General features: G+C 38.4%; 1 protein-coding gene across 6 annotated transcripts in view; it reads left to right on the top strand.

The window, feature by feature from the left end:
• Window positions 1-22,543, top strand: part of UGP (UDP-glucose pyrophosphorylase) — a 339,813-nt gene that overhangs the window by 229,859 nt on the left and 87,411 nt on the right. The gene's annotated exons all lie outside the window — the stretch shown is intronic.

Below are 22,543 nucleotides of genomic sequence, written 5' to 3'. Positions count from 1 at the left end.
CATGGAGACAGGCAGTTAACCAACCCAATGATAACAGGAACTCCCAGTGGGAAGAATTAGAGAAACGTTGGAGAGAGAGACTACGGAATATGTAAGGAATAAGAACAGGGAAGAGGGCTTACCTGGAGCAGCTTCTTTGGAATACCAGGCAGAGATGAAATGAGAGAACGGAAATGGATCCAAGAGCTACGGGTGCAAAAAAAAAAAACTTTGATGAAGCAATAAAAAGATTGCCTGAAAACTCGGAGGGAGGAGAAGTAGTATGTAGCGCACTCATTAACCATTGGTATTTAGAGGATGCAGATTTACTATATGAGGATTCAACACCACGACAGCCTCAGATACAACGCGGCTTACCGATCATTATCATTAAGTTAAGCAATATGATTGTCCACTCTTTAGTAGACTCGGGATCACGAGCCTCACTAATTTCGCAGAAATTAATAGATGTGGCGCAGGAGACGACCTACATCTCCATCTTGCCGGTTGCTCAAGTTAAGGTTAAAGGCATAGTTCCTGACAAAGCTATTCAATGTAAATTCCAAGCGTTTCTTGAGTTAGAAATTGGTGGTGTCAAGTTCCAACATCTATTTTTGATTTTGACGCAAATGAAATTTGACTTAATCCTTGGATCAGACTTTCTCATTCAACATGGGGGAATCATTGATCATCCCGCTAATGTGATTAAATTTTTCCACATCGAATCTGTAAGGCTACAGTTGGTTACTTATAATGACGTGAAGAATCCGGAATGTTAGACCCCGGTGGACATAGTAGAAGGCAAGATGAGCAAGGCTCCGCCTGTCGGAGAAAGCGTCCACGAAGAGGGGAGACCCGAGGAAGTGGGGCCCGTAGAGGACCAGATAGCGTCCATCGTCGATGATGAGTTGAACGAGGACCACTACAACTTCACGCTTTACGCCAATGTAGCTGAAAGCCCAGATTACGATGATGATGAAGTAACAAAGGCAATCCAAGAGCTTTTCAAGAAGTTTCCAGATGTATTTTCCGAGAAACCTGGAGTCATTAAGGGTTTCAAGCACCACTTAGATGTTACTGACACTTCACCTCATAAGAAACGGCCTTATCCGATACCCATGAAGTACTTGGAAGAAGCTCGGGTCATCATTAAACAGATGGAGAATGATGGAATCATATCAAAATGCGTCACACCTTACATTAATCCTCTGGCTATTTTGAGAAGACTGTTCAAGTTTTTGAAATACTTTACTAGGAGATGAGCGAAAAGAAAATTGCCTAGCAATTTTCTTTTTCCCGAGCAGGGGGGGAGATGAAACGGGAACGCCCTACGAGCATTCACGTTTCATTCATTTATTAAGAGGAACTCGCTAACACCCGGCCGTAAGCATTTAAAACTTGCGCCGAGCGCACAGGCATAGTGGGAACTGCAAGCAAGCTCGCGCTGTTCCAGAACACCGGCCAAGGTCAAGCGACGTCACGCAGAAGGTTCTTTCGTGTTCCATAGCATTGCAGCATGAACGAAATGTGATATCAATATTTCAATAACGTCACCTTGCAGGCAGGAATAATGAACGCTGCTAGCCGAAATTTCATGTCAATCGGTGTAAAGATGGCCAAGATATAAAATTTTCTTGGGGCCCACATGTGTAGACACGCCCACCGACCTTCGGTAATATAAGCGAATCGCCAGCCTGGGGTAAAGCAGAGAGTGTGCAGTGTGGGTGTGTGGAGCTGAAGTGTGCCGTAGGCAGAGAGAGTGAGGGGAGTCGGCAGTAAGCCGTGAGTTCAGTGTGTGTGTGCAAGTAAGCACGTCGCGATATAATTCGTCACTCGGTCCGGCTGTATACTTGAGTTCAGAAACATGAGTGTTAGAAGCTTTCTCCGTGGGCTTGATTTCATTTAAAGACTGTGTTTCTAGCATAAACTGTGCCAACCTTGATTTCATTTAAAGACTGTGTGAAAACAGCGATAGTGTTTCTAGCATAGACTGTGCCAGCCTGCATTTCATTTAAAGACTGTGTCTATCCATTGAACTGTGTTCGTAATAAAACTGTGCCAGCCTTGATTTCATTTAAAGACTGTGTTTCTAGCATAAACTGTGCCAACCTTGATTTCATTTAAAGACTGTGTGAAAACAGCGATAGTGTTTCTAGCATAAACTGTGCCAGCCTGCATTTCATTTAAAGACTGTGTGAAAACAGCGATAGTGTTTCTAGCATAGACTGTGCCAGCCTGCATTTCATTTAAAGACTGTGTCTATCCATTGAACTGTGTTCGTAATAAAACTGTGCCGACCTTCATTTCATTAAAGACTGTGTTTATCCATTTTTCGGAACTGTGTTTGTAATAAAACTGTGCCAACCTTGATTTCATTTAAAGACTGTGTTTATCCGTTGAACTGTGTTCGTAATAAACTGTGCCAACATTCCCTCTTAAAGACAGTATTAACTTGTGGAATACGGTATCGTGATTTTTTTCCGAGGGACCATGCCAATTCCCATCATAACCTGTTCAGAATCACGTATGATCTTAAGTGCCAGTGATAATCTTCTGAAAATTACGACGTAACAGAACTTGGACTGTCGTTTATTTCAACAAGTGTGTGGATATTGTGCTCATGGTGTACAGTGCAGAGACTGTACCCGGTGAATTTAATTTTCTTTGTGAAGTGCTTAGTCACTGCACCTCGGAAGGTCCTAGATTGTTTTCGTTTGTTTATTATTCCAAATACGATAATTCCTTCCATCTTATTCTCATGGAACTGTGACTCTGACTTTATCCTTGCTGCTAAAGTGCATTCAACATCATTGACTGTGGGAACTATTTCGGTGTGCTTCGCCTTAGAGAGGTGTCACACCAGAGTCCCATGACGTCCGATGTGGAAGCTCCACATTTCCCCGTTCCTGCCTCAGGTTCGAATCGCCATCAAGTCTAATACAGAGAAAACACCAACGACGGAAGACAACGCCGACGCCGACCGCAAGACGACGCAGCCGCCGCAGGACAACGTCCCCTCCACGCCTTCAAGGACAACTCCACAATTCAGCTGTAAAAGGTGTCATAATTCTTTGCATATCTATTGAATAAACTGAAGGATCCACTTAATTAATGGTTATGAATTTCATGTTTTTGGTCCGTATTGAACTGAGAATAATATATAAGTAATAATAATAACAACGTAAACGTTTCCACCTTTTCAATACTAAAATATATTCACAAAATTATAAATTACACGGTACTAGTTTCGACCCATCTAGGGGTCATCATCAGCCGTATTGGAGCAAAGATTACTTTTGGCGAAATCCTAAGAAAATGTTATTTTAAAGAATAACAAGTGAAATGAGATGTTATTATGGTAATAGTTAATAATACAAGGAATATACATACTAAGAGGTTTTTAACAAAGAATAAAGTCTAAATGGGGTGTTGTGAAAATTATAATCATGGAAATCAGTAAGTTCTTGTATTGAAATGACATATATAAAATTATATATGGCTTAGGAAGAGGGCTTAAGGTGGGGCTGAAGGGTGCAGGGGAAAGTGTAATTGTCTTGGAAAAGTACCTTTGATTAAATTTAGGATTGAATTTAGGTTGGCTGCATTATTGTTTCTGAGGAAAGTGATAAATAGATCGAAGAGTTTCTCGAAGGGTTTCTCTGAGATTTCATTGAGATTGTGACTGGCATTAAAGTATTGGTCTAGGTGTATGTAGTAATTTTCCATTATGTTGAGTAAAGGGCCCTTGTTTGCTAATACGAGGATGTCCATGTCTTGTTCAATATTGGTGAAATTATGGTTATAATCTTGCATGTGGTGGCCGATGGCTGAAAACCTGTTGTATTTTATTGCGTTAGTGTGCTCGTGGTATCTGATAATGAAGTTTCTCCTGGTTTGCCCGATGTAGGTTTTTTTACAGGTGGTACATTTGATCCTATAAACTCCTGATTTTAAAAAACTGCTGGTCTTGTTGATGTGTGAAGTATTGTATAAAACGTTCATGTTCTTATTGTTGGTTTTGAAGGCTATTTTAACACCTTGTTTCTTAAAGATGTTGGTTAACTTGTAGATATCATTGTTGAACGTGAAGGTGGAAAATGTTGGAGGTTTGGTTATTTCTTTTTTGAGGGTAGTTTTTGGGCGATGTTTGTGTTTATTGATTATCCTTTCTATAAAATGATTGCTGAAGCCGTTGAATTTTGCGATTCCGCGGATTGTGTTGAGTTCGTTTTTTAGATCTTTATTGGACATAGGTATGCTGAAGGCTCGGTGAACTAGGCTGTGTATGTGGCTCGTTTGTGGGACTGGGGGTGCACTGAATCTTGGCGAATGGTGGAGGCTGTTTGAGTGGGTTTTCTGAAAATTTTATAACTGAAAGAATCTGAGTTTCTACTGATGGTTAAATCTAGAAAGTTGATTTTTTGATTTGATTCGGATTCTAGTGTGAATTTGATATGAGGATCAATATTGTTGAGTCTTAAGAGGGTGGTGGGTGCGTTAATTGATTTTTCATTCATGATTACAAAGACATCGTCGACATATCTGGCCCAAAAGAGAATGTTTTCGAATTCGTTGTCAATTTTGGTGTATTCGAGGAAGTCCAGGTATATTTCTGCTAAGATACCTGAGGCCGGTGACCCCATTGCCAAACCATTTTGTTGATATATGACATTGTCAAACGTGAAGAAGTTATTGTCGATGATAAGTTTTAATATTGTGATAGTCTTGTATCTCTAGTTTGCTTAAGTGGCTGTTTTTGTTTAAATTGTTTATAATTATCGGAATTAATTTTGATACTTGTATGCTTGGGTACATGTTTACAATATCGAAAGAGTGGATGGAGTGATCCGGTTGCAAATTGAACTTGTTTAGTTTTTCTACTAGCTCAGATGTGTTTTTAATAGACTTTTTGGATAAGAATTGATAATTTTTTCTTAAGAAACATTGGATGAATTGTGATATTTTGTATAAGGGGCTCGGTCTATAGTTGATAATTGGCCGGATGGGAATTCCGGTTTTGTGAATTTTGGGAAGAGCTTTAGCAGTGGGGAGTCCTGGGTTCATATGTATGAGTTTGGGTTTTTCCTGTTCGGTAAATAAAAATGAATCAGAAATTATACGACACTCACCTCGCAGCGACTAAACTACTTTCAAACGCACAATGGACACTATTCTATCAAGAAGTAGAGAACAAATTATTCTACGAACTAGCCAAAAAACAGTCAAATTTGGAGAATAAACTCAACAGGCTAAAAAACTGCCAACTACATAACCAACAAACTAGAAACTCCAATAGTAACACGTTCGATCGTACGCAGTTTCATCCAGCTGTTGTAAATCTATCTAACACGCCCTTAAGTGAAAGTGAACACTTAATTTTATCCAAAGGACCGAAACACAACTGGCCAAACTTGAACAGCCTCATCATAGCCGCTACTATGATCACAGAATCAGAGCTAGCCATCAGCAAAATGCCGGAAGACACGCAAAATGAGGTTAGAACCGATGTTAAAAAGAAACTGACTGATATCCTCCCCAATTTAACCAAACCCGCAAATAACCTCAATAATAGAGAAGAAATTGGTGAACAAAAGCGCATATACGCCCTCAAGAAGAAAATTAAAGACAACGAACTCATCGTAACCAAAGCTGACAAAGGCAATGCAACAGTTATCATGGATAAAAAAGTATACATTGAAAAAACAAAAAACTTTTTCACAGACAGCTCATTTTCCATAATCAAAAAAGACCCCACCCAAAAAATTCAAAAACTACTTAAACAAACTCTTAAAAACACTTCATTTTTATTTACCGAACAGGAAAAATCCAAACTCATACATATGAACCCAGGACTCCCCACTGCTAAAGCTCTTCCCAAAATTCACAAAACCGGAATTCCCATCCGGCCAATTATCAACTATAGACCGAGCCCCTTACACAAAATATCACAATTCATCCAATGTTTCTTAAGAAAAAATTATCAATTCTTATCCAAAAAGTGTATTAAAAACACATCTGAGCTAGTAGAAAAACTAAACAAGTTCAATTAGCAACCAGATCACTCCATCCACTCTTTCGATATTGTAAACATGTACCCAAGCATACAAGTATCAAAATTAATTCCGATAATTATAAACAATTTAAACAAAAACAGCCACTTAAGCAAACTAGAGATACAAGACTTTATCACAATATTAAAACTTATCATCGACAATAACTTCTTCACGTTTGACAATGTCATATATCAACAAAATGGTTTGGCAATGGGGTCACTGGCCTCAGGTATCTTAGCAGAAATATACCTGGACTTCCTCGAATACACCAAAATTGACAACGAATTCGAAAACATTCTCTTTTGGGCCAGATATGTCGACGATGTCTTTGTAATCATGAATGAAAAATCAATTAACGCACCCACCACCCTCCTAAGACTCAACAATATTGATCCTCATATCAAATTCACACTAGAATCCGAATCAAATCAAAAAATCAACTTTCTAGATTTAACCATCAGTAGAAACTCAGATTCTTTCAGTTATAAAATTTTCAGAAAACCCACTCAAACAGCCTCCACCATTCGCCAAGATTCAGTGCACCCCCAGTCCCACAAACGAGCCACATACAACAGCCTAGTTCACCGAGCCTTCAGCATACCTATGTCCAATAAAGATCTAAAAAACGAACTCAACACAATCCGCGGAATCGCAAAATTCAACGGCTTCAGCAATCATTTTATAGAAAGGATAATCAATAAACACAAACATCGCCCAAAAACTACCCTCAAAAAAGAAATAACCAAACCTCTAACATTTTCCACCTTCACGTTCAACAATGATATCTACAAGTTAACCAACATCTTTAAGAAACAAGGCGTTAAAATAGCCTTCAAAACCAACAATAAGAACATGAACGTTTTATACAATACTTCACACATCAACAAGACCAGCAGTTTTTTAAAATCAGGAGTTTATAGGATCAAATGTACCACCTGTAAAAAAAACCTACATCGGGCAAACCAGGAGAAACTTCATTATCAGATACCACGAGCACACTAACGCAATAAAATACAACAGGTTTTCAGCCATCGACCAACACATGCAAGATTATAACCATAATTTCACCAATATTGAACAAGACATGGACATCCTCGTATTAGCAAACAAGGGCCCTTTACTCAACATAATGGAAAATTACTACATACACCTAGACCAATACTTTAATGCCAGTCACAATCTCAATGAAATCTCAGAGAAACCCAACATACTCTTCGATCTATTTATCACTTTCCTCAGAAACAATAATGCAGCCAACCTAAACTCAATCCTAAATTTAATCAAAGGTACTTTTCCAAGACAATTACACTTTCCCCCGCACCCTTCAGCCCCACCTTAAGCCCTCTTCCTAAGCCATATATAATTTTATATATGTCATTTCAATACAAGAACTTACTGATTTCCATGATTATAATTTTCACAACACCCCATTTAGACTTTATTCTTTGTTAAAAACCTCTTAGTATGTATATTCCTTGTATTATTAACTATTACCATAATAACATCTCATTTCACTTGTTATTCTTTAAAATAACATTTTCTTAGGATTTCGCCAAAAGTAATCTTTGCTCCAATATGGCTGATGATGACCCCTAGATGGGTCGAAACTAGTACCGTGTAATTTATAATTTTGTGACTATATTTTAGTATTGAAAAGGTGGAAACGTTTACGTTGTTATTATTATTACTTATATATTATAGGATCCACTTAATCATTAAAAAAAAAATTTCACTACCCTTCTCTCTCTCACTCTCTTAGCATGGGCGGTACACGCCTTGTCGTGTCTCATGCTCTCCGATAAACTGAAGTACGGGGGTTCCTGTTTCACTATGTCCTGTTAGAAACTGCGTGAGATACTTCACAATGGACCCTTTCAATCCAGATACCCAAGCGTGGTATCAGTCTCTTGGTCCATTTAGCCCGTGGGTCACTTTCCCATCTGAGTTGCCATCGCCTCATCCATTGATTGAAGGCACGCTTCTTTGCACATTTCTTTCCCAGCTCTTCTTGGGTACGCCAGATTTCATGTCGCTCCAATGCAAGTAGGTCTATTGGGGCTATTGCTGCCACTGTGAGGATTGTAGGTTCGGAAACCGTGCGGTATGCACATGCAATACGTAAAGCTGTTGTTCGTTGTACAGCAGCTATTCTTCTCCGATACCAAGCAAATCTCAAGGATTCAGCCCAGATTTCAGAGCCATACAGTAGCACTGACTGAACCGTCGACATGAGAAGACGTTGTTTACTGGATTTCGGACCTTTAATATTTCCCATCAGTCTGCTAAGTGCAGTCATGTATTTTACTGCCTTATCTGTCGCTCTCTGAATATGATTCCAGAATGTGAGCTTGGAGTCAAATGTCACTCCTAGATATTTTGTGCTCGCAGATGTTTCAATCACTAACTCTCGAACAGTCATTGGTACAAGAGTTTTGATCCTTTTCCTCATCAGAAGAACTGCATCACCTGGTTCAGTTTGATTTGAGCCATTTCAACATTACGAACCACTATCAAGGCGGCCACGTCATCAGCGTAGCCCACAAGCTTCATGTCCTCTGGCATCTCCAAACGTTACATTATGTTCCAAAGATCTGGACCAAGGATCGATCCCTGCGCTGCACCAGCCGTCAGATGTTTTGTCTTTTGTCCATCTTCCATATCATACAGCAGAGTGCGATCTTTGAAGTAATCTCTCATTATGCGCATAAGATATTGTGGTAGCTTGAAAGTTTCTTTAAGAGCTACCAACATGTCGCTCCATCTTGCCGAATTGAAAGCATTCTTCACATCCAGGGTCACAAGAAGTGTCAATTTATGGGAATGATGGTTGCCCATTTGTGCTCTTTCTGCTGTATTCACCACCTCCCACACTGCATCCGGCGTCGAATGTCCTCTCCGAAATCCATGTTCGCGAACAGATAGATCCCTGCTAGTTGAACTGCTGAGAGGATTCTGGGCTGCAAAAGTTTCTACAGGCCTTTTCCAGCTGTGTCCAGCATACATAAAGGTCTATAACCACCAAGTTTTCCTTTGCTGATCAAAACCAATTGGGCCATTTTCCATCAGGGACTAAAAACACCCGCTTGCAGGCAATGATTGTACATATTCAGCAACAGTTCTGGACAGAGTTCTGATATTATCTTTAGCACCTCTGTAGGTATACCATCTGGTCCTGGAGTCTTCTTGTTTCTAAGAGAGCTAATAGCTCTATTCAGCTCTTCTACTGTGAAGAGGGGTATATCATTCAGTTCTTTTTCATCGTCACAATCAATCCTCTCTGGATGATCTGGGAATAGGGTATCCACAATTTGTTTAATGGTTTACGGATCCGCACTTGGGGTTGAAAATGTCCTGAGTTTCTTCATTACAATCTTGTAATCTAGTCCCCATGGATTATCTTCTACTTCTTTAGCTAGTGCCCACCATTTATTGGCTTTACTTTTTCTAATTGCATTACGAAGCTCCTTCTTCGCTGACTTGTACTCCGCTGTGACTGAGGTATTCTCTGGACTGCCTCTCATCCTTTGAGCCCTGCGTCAAAGTCGCAGACAATTCCTTCTCAGTTCAGCAATTTCTTCGGTCCACCAGTACGCTGCACGCTTGCTATTTTGCGGTCTCCTTTGGGACATTGAGGCGTTTCATGCTTGATGGATTAGCTGCATGGTGAGTTCAACACATACACCAGCTGCTTCTTTCCCTCTACGAGCAAAAGCAAAACATTTTTCTGTTATGTTCTCTATTCCATTCCGTATTACATCAATGAATTTTTCCTTGTTGATACCTGCTACATTCCACCGTGCTGGCCTGCAAAAGATGTTTCTTTCTTGAGGAGATTCTTGGAGCAGTCGAAATAATAATAATAATAATAATAATAATAATAATAATAATAATAATTGCTTGTAACAGGATTTGAACCATTACAATTTGCCTCCCTCATAAATAAATCGAAGAACAAATAATCGAATGATTTATGAACAACATAATATATAATATTTTTTTTTGCTATTGGTGACGATGGAATAGGAAAGGGCTAGGAGTAGGAAGGAAACGGCCTTGGCCTTAATTAAGGTACAGCCCCAGCATTTGCCTGGTGTGAAAATGGGAAACCACGGTAAACCATCTTCAGGGCTGCCGACAGTGGGGTTCGAACCCACTATCTCCTGAATACATGATACTGGCCGCACTTAAGCGACTGCAGCTATCGAGTTTGGTAATATATAATTATTACACTAACATTGACACATATAAACACTTTTAAATGAGTATGCAACAATTATTATTATTATTATTTTTTTAATTTTCTTAACACATCAGTACATTTTATAAAATATCACTTATATGAAAACTCATCTAGAACATTCTCATCATAGATAACTCTTAAGTGTCCCATTCTCTCCTTATCGTGCAATTCACAACAATATAGCACTTTTTTTTCATGTACTGGAGTTCAGTGCACCAATACGACACTTGATTCTCACGCAAATTCACAGAAGATACAGTTTATTTTATGCCAGCTTCTTACATAAATTAATCATCTTATTAATATCTCAACAAATCTCACATGATGTACTTCTTTAAATTTCTGATGTTATAAGTACCGACAATATTCCCTTCTCGGTCTTTTAAAGAATATGCACACTTCCCGATATGGTTCACAATCGTGAAATACCCCTGATACAAAAGAAAAAATTTTGACATATTTCCCGCCTCTGCAGATGATGGAAAAGGAACTCTGAGTAGCACCTTGTCACCCAAACTAAATTCGTCCAATTTTGCCCTTTTCTTTTGGCAAATGCGTTTATTTCCTGCTTTGATTAAATTTTCCTGGCCAGCTGGATATAATAATCCTTAGATTTTCCCTCTCACAAGTCTAAACCTAGCATACTTGCAATTTAGTTAGGCGTACATCCCGTAGACTCGTGTAACGTAGTATTACACCATCGTTCTACATCGCCTAGTCGTGAAAACTGTGCTAATCATGTACGTAGGCTCTAAATATCCTCCTGATCTCTCTCATGACCCGCTCGGCCATATTACCTTGTGGGTATCGAATTGATGAATATATGGTCTTAACACCCAGTTTATTCAACTTGGTAGTCCATATTTTTGAACTGAACTAATTGCCGTGATCTGATAATATTCTGAGTGGACATCCAAACTCAGGAATGTATCTGTCAATAACCTGCTTCAGGCAAGCCCTTCCAGTAGCTTTTCTCAGGGAATACATTGTGACATATTTGCAGAATGAGTTAGCTGGAAAATATATAACGTCCAATATCGGACCATTATATTGGTATTATATTTGCTGAAGGCATCAGTCAAAACAAACACATATCTGTATCCATACCGAGATTTTACTAGTTGCCCGAACAGATCTACGCATATAAGTTGACCTGGCTTGTCTACAATGACAGCATGCCATGGCCCCTCTAACGTCCTGTTAGGATGCTTACTGCGTTGACATAGATCACAAGTCGCAAGTAATTTCCTAATACTCCTTCCCATATTCTTCCATAAAATGACTTAGGTACACAAACTTCAAATTAACCAGAATGACACTTCCTTGACAGGAAACCACTGCTTAGTTTGTACTCATGTTCACCTTCCTTCACGACAACATCTGCCTCCTTATCTCTTAGCAAGGTCAGGATGGCAAACATCTCATCGTCCCTCTCTTGTTCTAACATGAGATGACATAACCTATCCCGTTCTATCATGTTGTCTGTTACATTCCCCACACATACCAGTATTCCTTCTCTTATCTCTACATACCAGGATTCCGTATTACATGATAGATTCCTACTGAGGAAATCGGCCAAGACATTATCTTTACCCTGATAGCCTAAAGCCACCTTGTCATTCTATTACTTGTTAACGTACATGTCTTAATAAATACTAATGCCTGGTGATTTGTCCATATAGCAAACTTATTTCCTAATACACACATCCTAAACTTACTTAATGAATAAATAATGGCTAAGAACTCTATTTCCGTAATGGTATACCTCTTTTCTGTCAAGCTGAGTCCCCAACTCGACAAGGAAGCAATACCCAAATTTCCTTCATCATCACTCTGGCACAAACATCCAGAAATATCCTTTTCCGATGCATCGGTCCTGAGTAAGAACTTGCGATCAGGCATAGGGTATTTTAACATAACGGCATCATTGAAACCTTTCTTGAACCTAAGAAATGCCTCCTCATTGTTTAACCGTACACTTCCATTTAGCTCCGCCTTTCAACAATCCTTTAAATGGCTCTCTACATACTACATATTGAATAACAAAACATCTAAAATAATTACAAACCCCTAAAAATGATTTTAACTGTTTAACATTGTGTGGAGTACTCGTGTTGTTAATCTTCTCTAATCTCATTTGTTCTGGTTTTACCCCCTGTGCAGATACAGTATGCCCCAAAAATGTAACCTGTTGTGTGTAAAATGTAGACTTAGCCAGTTTTAATGTGAAACCCCCCCCCCTCTAATTTTCTGTAAAACTATGTTCAAATGTTCCATGTGTTCCTCAAAAGTGTGAGATGCTATAGCCACGTCATCAATATACATCGTAACAAAATCCTCTGTATCCTGACCTAAAACTCGAGACATAGCACGAATCAACGCTGCGGAAGATGTCTTTGTCCCAAATGAAACCCTAGCAAATTGATAAAAACAGTTCTTATATGCGAAGGCTGTGAGAGGTCTATCCTCTTTTCTGAGGGGAATTTGCCAAAATGAAGAAGACAAATGATGGAAAACCATGTTTTTCTTTCAAATCGCTGAATGAGTTCTTCCACTGTTTCAGGCCTCTGTTGATCTGCCTCAGTTCTCTGATTCATCGATACATAACCTTACAGACCCATCCTTCTTGGCATCATAATGTTTATTTGCTCTTCGACGGCATTAGCATATTTAAGTGGAATGGGGGTACTTAGGTCCCACAAATGAAGAATGGTCATGAACTACAAATTTGTGTTCAAATTACTTCTCACCACTGCCTCATACAGACTATCCCTCGGATCCTGTCGTATGGACATGTGACACACATCAAAACATTTCCTCTCACTAGGAACACCTTCACTCACCTCTGTTACATCTTTAATAGAACACACGTTACCAACACCTACCTCAGACCCATCCTAATTTACACATATTTCTTTGCTAGTTTTCCCCCATGACAAACAAACACTACCTAAATCAAAGTCTAATCTACCATAGCCCCATGATTTGTAAGTCAGTCAGCTCCTAAAATAACCGAATACACAAGGTTTGGCACAGCAAGGCATGGCTGAAAGTTACATTCATCTTCAATCATGATTGGTACTGCTATCATTTTATTGATTCTCTGTGATTTGCTACCAACAGCTGTTATAATGAAAGTTTGCCTCACAGGAATTTCCATTATATTCTGACTTTCTTTCAGAACTTCCTCGTAAAGCTTTCAATACCAGAATCTAATACTACCTTCACTTTCCTTCTCCATATCATAATTTCTATCGTCGGAGTCACTACCTTACTTTTTTTTAAAAAATGCTCTTTGTTCGGGACGTCGACCTATAGAGATCTTTTGCCCCAACTTGAACCATGTGATGTGAAACTGCATGTAATTGGAATGGAGGAAGTGTAGAGTGAGGAAAGGAATCTTAAGGACAACACAAACACCGAGTCCCCAGGCCAGGGATATTAATCATATACAATTAAAATCCCCTGATCCAGCCGGGAATCGAACCCGGGGCCGCCGGGTGACAGGCGGACACGTTGCCCCCTACACGTTGCCGGACCACAACCTCACTACTTATATTCTCAGTAACCGTTGAGGAGTTAACTGGCAAAATAACAGATGGAGCCGTAAAGACTGAAAAGCAATTGGAGGAAATGACAAATAGCTTAGAGGAGGTGCGAACTGAGATAGGCAAGAATCGAAGCGCGATCGACCACTTAAGCGAGGCTACAGAAGAAAGATTTTCCAATATTACGGAGGAAATTAGTGCCCAGATAGCCGAAGTACAACGGAAGAATGCGGATCAGTTGGAAGCGAAGTTAGGTGAAAAACAACGGGAAACTGAGTCGAAGATGAGGACGATGGAAAAGGAATTGAGAAAAGAGGTTGTAGGTCAAATTGCAGGCAAGGGTGAAGAGATCAAGAAGATGATTTTGGTAGATAGAGAGAATGCTAGAGTCAATATACAAGAAGTAGGTGCAAATATTGAGGCATGGGCTGAATCTTCGCAGAAGAGTACGAATAAGTTGATATCTGTGGAAAAGGACGTACAGTATTTGAAGGATAAAATAGAATTACTTGATCTAAGAACAAATAAGGAGATGGATAAACTGAAGTGTTCAATGCAGAATAATAGTATTGAAAGAGAAGCGAGTCAAGCTAGTGAACCAGCTCTACTTAGCGATGAGTTAAATTTACCAAGACCGGAAGAAAAATCATCTACGCCAAGAGAGACGAATGGAGGCCAAATTTACAACATATTTCGTACATCTTCAGAAGATAAACCCCGTAAATTTGGTGGGCTAGATGATAGAACACCAAGGGCATTTCTTCGGGAGATGGAAGATTATATGACAGATGCGAAGGTACCGGCTGATAGAAGATTACGTACAATTAGCAAATTCTTATCTGATTCGGCTTTAGAATGGATGATGGCATTCCAATATACATTCAGTACGTATGAGGAATTTAAGGTAGCATTGTTAAAGAAATTCTGGGATGTATCTATACAGCAGTCATTACGTATGGAGCTTTATTCAAGAAAATATCCTACTACTATTCCAACAAGGTTTGCTAATTATTTTATTTCCCAAATTATCAAATTCAGAGATTTGGACACACCACCTTCCGAGTCCGAGATGATCGTAGCGATATCTAAACAATTACCGTTGGAAGTGCAGAGAACTCTAATAGCAGCAAATGTTAGAACAGCGACTGAGGTGGAAATGACTTTACGTCAGTTGGATTTAACTTCGACACAAAATCAACCAAGGATCAGACATGCAGAGGCTTTACATACGATTGATTTAACGGAAGATAGAAGTCCACCACCTAAGATTAGGAAGGGAGGTAGAGTGCAAAGTTCAGGAATGCAGACAATAACACAGCAAGCTAGACCAGTTGAAAATGAGCAATCACGGAGAGGTGAATGGAATTTCAATAATTATCCAGATGATAGGAGATGATGCTGAGTCGCAGAGATACGTGACGGAGTTGAGAAGTAAACGACAGGACGGAGATCAATGGCAACAGGCCATACAGGGAAACACGAGTGGCCAAAACCATGGTGCAGAGAGCAATGCTTACCGCGGATTCCGGGAAGCAGAACAAAATAAAGATTTGAATCCACATGCAGCAGATTACGATATGAGGAATACTGGAGCCATTAGGAAAAGGACTGAATTATAGCAGTTGGGTGATGTACAAGAAGATGATGACTTAGGAGATGACGAAGAAGATGACCCAGTAGAAGAAGATGTGGATCAAGAAGACGAAGAAGAAGCTACAGAGGATGTAAACATGGCAAATATGGAAGACACAGACCCATTACAAGCAGAAATTTGTCATCAGTGTGACGGAAATGAACGCAAGTTTCAAGCTCTTTTGGAAATATTTTTTGAAGCTCAGAAAGAGAAGGAGAGATTGCTAGCTGAACGTGAACTATTATTATCCGGAAGAATAACTGAAGTGGAGCCATAGTAGTGAATCATAAAAATAAAAAAAATACGTTTTCACATATTTTTTTTTACGGGGTATGGGGAGAATGTGCCATATCATATATGCCCCAAATATTAATTATATAATATGGTGTAACATTGTGCATCTAATACAAGCAGGAGTCATGATGCGACCTAGAAGTTGCGTAATGCAGTATTCCGTCATCGCGTGACATCAGTAATAGCTTCTTATCTAAGCATAGCAACAGCGAATATCTCGCGTACTCCGTATGAGTCAATCGGGGATGCACGAGAGTGTTTGAGAGCGGCCGATTATAATAGGACCAATCACAGCCCTGGAAGCGATATGGCAGAATGAAGGGATTTACAAAACAAATTAAGTCAGTCTTACCAACTTCTAAATTTACAGTGCTGCACTACTCTTTATTTTATTAGGCAATTTGTTATAAAGCTAGACTCCACGGTTTTAATATGAAATAGAAGCCAGTTAAACATTAAAAGAACTACCTGTAGACAGTTGCAATACTTAATTTGAATTAATAAAGTAATTAACATATTTTTATTGAATCAGCGCTTTTGCAGAGTAGTGGGTGAGCAGTAACGTCATCGCGCCAGTGGAATCCCCTAAGATATGACTAATACCGAAGTGGGGTGTATATAGCAGCCTCTGGAAATGGAAAGTCACTCTGCTTTGAAGTGTCAACCGTGCGGGTCGGTGTTTTTGATATTAAGCCAGTGGTATAGGAAAGTAACATTTTTTTGTGACCAGTTTTGAACATATAAGTAGTCAATTTGTGAAGCTGAAACTTTTTCCTTTATGAAAATATGCATTACATGAATGCAAGTGGTAGATTGTAGTTACGAGTGTGCATAGTATATTAACAAAGCAATTACCTTTGCTATATAAATAATATCACGTATCACGTATGTCAAAGTGCGGTGGTGACACGGGATAATAACAATAAAAACGATAGTTACTGTCGATATTTCCGTACCCATGTATGCGTAATTTGCATACGGTTTGTGCAAATACAGTGTTCGGTACGCGTTCGGTTTCGCGAAGAACTTGTAAGAACCGTCGTCATCGTATCGGTACTATTTAATGGTGTGTGCGAAGCACTATTACTACATGATGAAGAGAGAAGAAAAGACTTGCAGAGTATTTGATAACGCCATGCAGTTTGGTGCAATGATGGCGTAATTTGCTGGACGCTGTGGCCTGGAATCATGAAGAAACTGAGACGCTACCAGTTAAGTTCATTTTAATTATAGGCGTGCTTAGATAGAAGGAATTAGGCTAATTCGATCCCAGTGTAATGTAAATGTCAGTCTTGTTGTGACTGAGCTATGTTGTATTTTTATAGATTAGTGTCATGTTTCAGGGAAATGCATGTTTGGAACCCTGATTTTTATATATTACTTTATTTCCTTTTTATAAGATGGGAAAGAGGGAAATGATTAGGTGTAGATGAGGATATATATGTCTAAAGGTAACTGTGTATTCCATTTTGGTACAAGATATAGACTCTTTTAGTATGAAGGCTACACAGCCTAAAGTTTGGTCTTGGAATAAAATTTAGCAAGGTATTTTTTTTCCTGCATGTAGCACGTTTATAGGAGTACATGGCAGTGATGACCAACGTAAAAGTGCACCGTCGAACTAATATCTTCTAGATCCGCAGATAGAACTAGCTAATTGGTATCGAGTTATGTTTTTATGAGAAAAAGGCAAGATTAACCTGATACTGAGATTACAATGTGTGTTATTACAGGACGGAAGTGTCTAAACATGGATACCGGGAAAGATACAATGGTGTTAGCTGCATGAAAAGAGAGAGGTTTGATTTGCCTCAAGTGTTCATTACGATTGTGAGAATTGAACTCACGGACCCCAAAGTGTTAGGCCAGATGTGTTGAGTATCATATCGGCAAGCCGTGTTATATTGGAATATGTAGTTAAGGCCATAGGAATGTGTACTGGTGCTTTCTTTAGTTTGAGTTCGAGGCCTTGTGTTAATTAAATGAACAGAGAAGTGAATGGCAGCGTAATTTATGTTTTCAAATATATTAGAATTTCTCAGGCAAGAATTACCAAACCAATTAGTTAGAGTCTTTTCTGGCGAAGTAAGATGTTTCATAGCTGGAGCATTAGAAGTGTTCCGTGATTTATATTACAGCGTGCTAGTGAAAGATCAACAGACAGATAGCTGAGCCTGGAGTTCGGTGTTCTTTTTATATGAAGGAGTCTAATATCTTATTGTTTATATTTCAGATATTGAATACACAGATGATATTTTTTTTATTTTGCATGTCTTTACAGGGTTCTCCGAGAGTGTATTTTGTATTAATTTGTGTTACTTGGATTGTCATTGATTATGTCATTGCCAGCGTTGATATATACTTGCTTTAAAATATGAGTCTGGAACTCATGTTATTGGGAAGTAGGCTTTTAAGCCATCCAATTTATAACAGAACGGTCTGTTAAGTAAATTCAGTGTAGATGTAAGCTAAGGTCCCTGAAATATTGATTTGATGATAAGTGATGTACATATAGTTTTATTATGGATCGGATTTAGCATAATTTTATTCTGTCGCGGTATGTCCTGTAATTATAATTTGAATGATATCCATATGAAATTATGCCATTATTGCACCAAACTGCATGGCGTTATCAAATACTCTGCAAGTCTTTTCTTCTCTCTTCATCATGTAGTAATAGTGCTTCGCACACACCATTAAATTGTACCGATACGATGACGACGGTTCGTACAAGTTCTTCGCGAAACCGAACGCGTACCGAACACGGTATTTGCACAAACCGTATGCAAATTACGCATACACGGGTACGGAAATATCGACAGTAACTATCGTTTTTATTGTTATTATCCCGTGTCAACCACCGCACTTTGACATACGTGATGCGTGATATTATTTATATAGCAAAGGTAATTGCTTTGTTAATATACTATGCACACTTGTAACTACAATCTATCACTTGCATTCATGTAATGCATATTTTCATAAAGGAAAAAGTTTCAGCTTCACAAATTGACTACTTATATGTTCAAAACTGGTCACAAAAAAAAGTTACTTTCCTATACCACTGGCTTAATATCAAAAACACCGACCCGCACGGTTGACACTTCAAAGCAGAGTGACTTTCCATTTCCAGAGGCTGCTATATACACCCCACTTCGGTATTAGTCATATCTTAGGGGATTCCACTGGCGCGATGACGTTACTGCTCACCCACTACTCTGCAAAAGCGCTGATTCAATAAAAATATGTTAATTACTTTATTAATTCAAATTAAGTATTGCAACTGTCTACAGGTAGTTCTTTTAATGTTTAACTGGCTTCTATTTCATATTAAAACCGTGGAGTCTAGCTTTATAACAAATTGCCTAATAAAATACAGAGTAGTGCAGCACTGTAAATTTAGAAGTTGGTAAGACTGACTTAATTTGTTTTGTAAATCCCTTCATTCTGCCATATCGCTTCCAGGGCTGTGATTGGTCCTATTATAATCGGCCGCTCTCAAACACTCTCGTGCATCCCCGATTGACTCATACGGAGTACGCGAGATATTCACTGTTGCTATGCTTGGATAAGAAGCTATTACTGATGTCACGCGATGACGGAATACTGCATTACGCAACTTCTAGGTCGCATCATGACTTCTGCTTGTATTAGATGCACAATGTTACACCATATTATATAATTAATATTTGGGGCATATATGATATGGCACAGTATCAATGCACCATTTGGAATTGTCAGCTACATTTTATTCATTAATGTGTTAATCAATATGTTTAGGATCTATTAGTTTTCTATTACACCCTCAACCTCCACAGGACACCTATTTGCTATATTTAAACAAGGACTTGCAGGAGAGTGTATAAATTTTACGACTATCCATATTTTAATCTTTAAATTATTGTCAACCATTTCGCTCACCATTTGTAATATCATCTTCACATTTATATTTAATTTAATTACAATCAGGTACCTGATTATTTACCTTTCAGTTTGAGATATAGGCTGATGATGCTCTTAATTGAAGAGCGAAACATGTCCCTACAGTTTTAATTATTTTTTAAAATTTTTATGTATTGAAAAGGTGGAACAAATAAACTTTCATATTTATTTGACTTTATTAAGAACTAAGAAGCCGTGAAATGGCAACTTGGTGCTCTTTGCCTCAAAAGGGGATTGGTGTAGAGTTGTATAAAGAGTACACTCCGGCATCGCCAGGGACTTTCTTGTAGCAAATTGTGAGAAGCAATCAAGATGACATCAAATGTTTCTGCAGTACGAACTATCCTGGGCAGAACTCAGGACGGAAACCGTCAGAGAGAAAGAAACACTGGCTCACGTTCTGGGATCTTGTCCCTATGGCGAAGTACTGAAAAACTTGCGTCACCACAAGATAAGATCACTGATTGCAGAAGAACTCTGTAGCAAAAACTTCCGTGTATATGAAGTAGTCCACGGTTTGTCTACAACAGGGAGTACAAGACGAATTGACATAATTGCCTTTAAAGATAACGACAAGAAAGGCTTCATTATCGATCCGACCATCCGATTCGAGCACCATGTCAGCCAGTCTACAGAAGTTCATCTTGAAAAGCAGAACATTTACGCGCCCACCATTCCATTGTACAAAAATAAATACCAGCTGAATGAAGTAGAGATTATTGGCCTAATGGTTGGTGCTCGTGGCACAATACCTGCCTTGTTCATAGAATTCTGGAAGAAGTTCGACCTGCCTATGAATAGCATTGAAAGAATAGTTACCACCACCATACATGGATCTGTACACATCCTGAAATCTCGCCTATTCGGACCCCCATAATCTAAAAAATCCGTATCATCTATGTATTTCTATGTGATAAAACATTGTCTATCATGATATGCTTTACTTTGTCCACTGTGGCAACCTGTAATTGCAGGAAGTCGTTGATTCGTTCAATAAATATATATAACATCTTATCAGAACACATTATGAGAAAGGTGCTGGAAGACTGGGAAGGAGGACGATACCCTGGAATAGTAACACTTCAAACAGGATTGGTCATGCCTGAAGCTTCTTATAGGTAGAGGCCAATATCCAGTTCCTTTAAAACAATGGTTAAAGCCGAAAACAGGTGTCTTCATTTTTACTGGGAGTTCAAAATAAAAAATGGAGAAAATAAGATGCAATGTGCGTGAACTGAAGTCTGAAAAATGGAAAAAATGATGTACCTCAGTGCCTTGAAAATAGGGTGTTCAAAATAAGAGTCTAATATCGCTTACTTCTTATGATGAAAGAGCGTTCACTGGTCACATTAGTCGCTCCATGTTAACTACAATAGTTGATTTCTCGTATCCCAAGAATGAGATTTAATTAGTTAACAATTCTAATTACCTTCTTCATTCAAAAGAATATAATAATCATTTTTTTTAATGTATGAATATTCTTATTAACTGACTGGTAGCAATGATATCCTATATGATGTTAATTACATCACTACCAGCTCTATGTTGTACTTTATGTTTTTAACCTCTGTCAACACGATTGTGTATTTTTCTCTTAGCCATGATGAACATTCTATGTTTTTTGCACTAGTTTTAAGCCTATTTGATTTTCTATAATGTAAATGTTGAATCTTAGGGTACCATATATTGTAAGGACACTAGGTTCGGGGCCCTGACCTAACTTTAGGCTAAGATTTATTTCGCCTGATGATGCTTACGACAATTAAGCGAAACATGACCCAACTTACAACACCTGTTGAATTTTTATGTCCTAAATATAAGGAAAGATAAGTATTGGGAAGGTGGTGCAAACTATTATTCTTATTTAATGTTCATAATCTGATGTCCAGTACGGTCTACAATGGGATTTATTACTTGTAATGTAACTGCTAAACAGGCAAATGAAGAGAATAAATATCTTAACCTCAAAGTTAAGGTCAATAGAATTTCCAGGGACATTACGTTTTTAAAGGAGTGCTTAAAATATGGATTGGTTCCCAGGTTCTTGCAACATTTGCAATGAAAGAACATTTCATCCCCAAATCTACATAACACCCAAGAAAAAATTAACTCTATTTGGCTGAAAAATGAAATCAAAACACTCTACAGGACGAAATCACTCCTGAACTTGCAGCTTTACAAAGTTCATCTAAAGACTTTGTCCAACATGTCGCCTTTAGAATGGGACTCCTTTTCTAAATTTGCTAATGATAAGGTGTCAATCGCGGCAAATAAAAAACAAGTTTTAGACAAAAAATTGACTTTTCTTAAAGAATCAAAAACTAAATCCATCATATCTTTTAAAACCACAGGAACACCTTCTCCCCAAATCAAAGTTGTTCCAAACACTGTAAATTTATCAAACAATAACTTTTCAAACAGTGAAATGAACCTTTTGAACAAAGGTTTCAAATTCAACTGGCCCAACCCCAATAAAATTGATGATCTGGTGACCAACATTGCTGAAATCGAATCTAATATTTCAAAACTTCTTACAGAATACCGTAATGATTTTAAATACGATATTAAAAGTAACTCCCGTTACTAACCAGTGAAGTAAATTCCAAGCCTTCTTTAAATCTTAAGAAGCAAATAATTGAAGAACAAAATCAGGAACAATAATATAATAGTCACAAAAGCCGATAAAGGCTCTACAACTGTATTATTGAACAAAAATTAATATATTAGTAAAACTGAAGACTTCTTTTCCACCAATAACTACAAACTAATTGACAAGGATCCCACTTTAAAAAACTTGCTGAAAAATTCATTTTTTCTCTTTCAAGAGCATGAACAACAAAAACTCATCATTATG

The sequence above is a fragment of the Anabrus simplex genome, chromosome 3, assembly GCF_040414725.1.
Source record: "Anabrus simplex isolate iqAnaSimp1 chromosome 3, ASM4041472v1, whole genome shotgun sequence".
In the NCBI taxonomy this organism is placed as follows: Eukaryota; Metazoa; Arthropoda; class Insecta; order Orthoptera; family Tettigoniidae; genus Anabrus; species Anabrus simplex.
This window is presented reverse-complemented; position numbering and strand designations above follow the sequence as displayed.